Source organism: Lactuca serriola, chromosome 2 (assembly GCF_051521515.1).
Source record: "Lactuca serriola cultivar US96UC23 chromosome 2, Lser_US96UC23_V15, whole genome shotgun sequence".
Classification (NCBI taxonomy): Eukaryota; Viridiplantae; Streptophyta; class Magnoliopsida; order Asterales; family Asteraceae; genus Lactuca; species Lactuca serriola.
The window spans coordinates 101,091,035-101,095,145 of NC_136409.1; the positions used below are offsets into that span (position 1 = coordinate 101,091,035).

General features: G+C 40.3%; 1 long non-coding RNA gene across 1 annotated transcript; it reads right to left on the bottom strand.

Moving 5' to 3' along the window:
* Window positions 1-2,964: 2,964 nt before the first annotated feature.
* LOC145090384 (uncharacterized) lies at window positions 2,965-3,271 on the bottom strand. Its single transcript, XR_013701531.1, has 2 exons — window positions 3,241-3,271; window positions 2,965-3,153 (listed from the first exon to the last, which is right to left on the bottom strand). It is a non-coding gene; the product is annotated as an uncharacterized LOC145090384 (long non-coding RNA).
* Between the last annotated feature and the right edge of the window lie 840 nt (window positions 3,272-4,111).

A 4,111-nucleotide genomic window follows, 5' to 3' on the forward strand; every position in this document is an offset into this window, starting at 1 on the left:
TTTCTAGTGAAGGTCTAGGGTCAACTTGGGGTTTTAAACCCTCATTTGGTGATGTTTGGGGGAGTTTACGGTCCTAGCTTGTGCTTGGGCTGTAAACTCTAAATTACCCCTTAAAATGTGATGTTTGATGGCCCTAAACCCGAAATGGCATTTCCTAAAATCATATCTCAAGTCTAACATGCATTGGATGAGTTTTTGGGACAATTTTACATGGAAAAATGGGTGTTTACGGCCTAAGCATGTGCTTGGGCCGTAAACCCTCTTTTATGCTTCAAAATCTCATGTTTTGATGGCCAAACACCTCTAGGTAAAATCCTTAATTAGTATAGAAGCCTAAAGGAAGGAAAAGTTGGACTTTTGGCCATGTTTTGGGTGTTTACGGCCTAAGGAGCTTCTTCGGCCATAAACTCCTTGTTTACCTCTCAATCATACAATTTTTCAGCTATATATACATTGATGCAAGTTTAGAACAAGTTAGGGAGGAAAACCTTACGTTTGGAAGCCGGAAATCGCGGTTTTGGAGTCGAAATCGGGTCTAGAGAGAGAAAGTAGTGAGAGAGAGTGTGTTTGGGTGGTAAAAGGATGCAAAGTGGTATCCAATTTCCGTATATATGCCTCGGGTATTGCACCCGGTACACGACTACCCGATGCTCAAGTTTAACGGGGTTTAAACTTTTTACCTGGGTTAAGTGGTTGAAAAGTAATATAACTTGATTTTGTTTAACTGGCTTAACATTAACAAGTTATATTTACTTATACTAAAATAATAATGACATGAATATAAATAAATTGATATTTATTTATTGACGACTCCAAATATTACGGAACCTTTTATAAAGCGACGAATTCCATTAGTGAAAACGGGATTATGTAACGAAATAAAATTTGGGTTGTCACATCATCCCCCCGTTAAGGGAATTTCGTCTCGAAATTTAGAATTCATACAGAAAGTCATTACAGAACTACTATGCGAAAAGATGGGGATATCTGAGTTTCATTTGATCCTCGTGCTCCCAAGTGAATTCTGGTTCCCGCTTGGCGTTCCACCGAACCTTCACAATTGGGATGCGGCTTTGTTTCGTTCGTTTCACTTCTTGGTCCATAATTTCCGCGGGCTCTTCCACGAAGTTGAGGCTCTCATTGACCTTGATCTCGTAGGACAGGCATTTCTTCAAGTTTGAGACGTGGAAGGTAGGATGTATGTTACTTAATGCGTGGGGTAGGTTGAGTTTGTAGGCTACAGGGCCGATTCTAACGAGAATCTCAAAAGGCCCTATGTACCTTGGGTTCAGCTTTCCATGCTTTCCGAAGCGTATCGTGCCCTTCCAGGGCGAGACCCTCAAAAGGACTCGGTCTCCCACCTGGAATTCCATGGGTTTTCTTCGCTTGTCTGCGTAGCTTTTCTGTCGATCCCTAGCGGCTTTTAATCGTTCACGAATCTGTATAATCTTCTCGGTCGTTTCTCGAATGATCTCCGGACCAGTGAAAGCGCTGTCAGGAACTCGTCCTTTAGCTAACTGAGTGTCACCCACCTCAGCCCAGCACAGAGGGGATCTACACTTCCGGCCGTAGAGGGCTTCGAATGGAGCTGCCTTGATGCTCGTATGATAACTATTATTGTAGGAAAACTCCACAAGGGGTAAGTGTGTATCCCACGATTTACCGAAGTTGATCACACAAGCTCGCATCATATCTTCTAAGGTTTGGATCGTTCTCTCACTTTGTCCGTCAGTCTGTAGATGGTAGGTTGTACTCATGTCCAGCCTCGTCCCTAGTGCCTCTTGTAGTGATTGCCAAAATCTCGAGGTAAATCTATTATCTCTGTCTGAGATAATAGATATAGGGACGCCATGCAGCCGTACTATTTCCTTAATGTATGTTCTTGTGAGCTTCTCCATCTTGTCCGTTTCTTTAATGGGTAGGAAGTGTGCAGACTTGGTCAACCTGTCGACGATGACCCAAATGGTATCCAACCCACCCGTTGTCTTGGGCAGCTTGGTTATAAAGTCCATTGTAATCCGCTCCCACTTCCATTCCGGTATCTCCGGTTGTTGGAGGAGTCCCGATGGCTTTTGATATTCGACCTTGACCTTCTCGCAAGTAAGGCACTTACTCACGAAGGTAGCAATCTCCGCTTTCATGTTAGGCCACCAATATAGCTTTTTGAGATCCAGATACATCTTATCTGAACCTGGGTGGACGGAGTATCGAGTGTTGTGTGCTTCCTTCATGACCACCTCTCTAAAACCTCCATGTCGCGGGGTCCATATTTGGTCCATGAGATAGTAGGCTCCATCACCCTTTACCTCCAAACTCTTATCCATTCCGCGCAGGGATTCTCCCGTCACATTCTTAGGCTTCAAGGCTTCAAGCTGAGCCTCCTTGATCTGTGCGGACAGATGCGAATGGATAGTCATTGTCAACGACTTGGTTCTTCGACCATAATACTCTTTCCTACTCAGGGTGTCTGCTACCACGTTGGCTTTCCCCGGGTGATATCGAATTTCGCAATCGTAATCGTTGAGTAGCTCGACCCATCGGCGTTGTCTCATATTGAGCTCTTTCTGGTTCAGTATGTGTTGGAGGCTTTTATGATCAGTGTACACTATGCTAGGGGTGAGCATTTGGACCGGCCCGGACCGAACCGGACCGGACCGGCTCTTGGACCGGACCGGTTATGGAGAATTTTGTGGACCATGGACCGGACCGGATGAGTCGTGTCCGTGTCCGTGTCCGTGTCCGGGTCCAGGTCCGGGTTTTCCGGTTTTTGGACCCGTTTGGACCGGTACAACTTTAATTGCATAGAGTATAATAAGTAATCTACATTGATGTATAATATTATAACTGGCAAAATTAATATGTTTCCGTTTCATGCCTAACTAATCTACATTGATGTATAATATTATAACTTGCAATTTGCAAAAATTAATTTTCCAAATAAAAGCAACTAACATATAAATCAAGTTCACCAACAAAAGTTAAACAATTTTAAGACAAACATACAAAAGTATTACCGTAACAACAAAAATCATAGTTTAAACTTTAAAATCAATCAAACTAACAAATTTCATAAACTCATAATCTAATCTTCCATTGGCCTCTTCCCCATATCATTGTCATCCATATGTAACATATTTAAAGCTTGTGCAATCTCTACATAAACACAAATGAAAATGTTGTTAGTATTTAATAAAAAGTAATAATTGTATAAAAAAAGAATAAACATTGTAATTTTTTTACCCAAAGCTATATCATCATCGTTCAAGATGTCACCAACGTTGTCAACTATCGGATTTGTAAAGTTTATCGCCCAATCTTGGGTGCATAACAAAGCATCAACTACAATGTCGATAAACTAGTTTGATACTCACTTAGAACTCTACCACAAGTGCTAAACGCGGACTCGGAATTATAGTATAAAATAATACTAAAAAGCTGAAATATTTCAGCTTTGATAGCTCTACTTTGAAGGATTGTAACTCAATGAATATAATACCAAAATAAACAAAATTATAGTTTAAATTCATCTACAAATTGTAAACTAAATGTTGGAAAAAACCGTAGGTCAATCCGACTTAAAACGAATGAGTTATGGGTGTTTAAAAAACGTCACAGATTATAAAATCTTGCTAAAAAGCTGAATTTTTTCAACTTTGATAGCTCTACTTTAAAGGATTGTAGCTCAGTGAATATAATACCAAAATAAACAAAATTATAGTCTAAACTCATCTACAAATTGTAAACTAAATGTTGGAAAAAATCGGAGGTCAATCCGACTTAAAACGAATGAGTTATGGGTGTTTAAAAAACGTCACAGCTTACAAAATGTTGTTGAAAAGCTGAATTTTTTCAGCTTTGATAGCTCTACTTTGAAGGATTGTAACACGGTGAATATAATACCAAAATAAACAAAATTATAGTCTAAATTCATCTACAAACTGTAAAATAAATGTTGGAAAAAATCGCAGGTCAATCCGACTTAAAACGAATGAGTTATGTGCGTTTAAAAAACATCACAAAAATCTTAATCATGTCCAACCGGTTCTAAACCCGGTAAAAACCGGACCGGACCGGGAAAAAAACCGGACCGGACCGGCGAGAAATCTTAGAA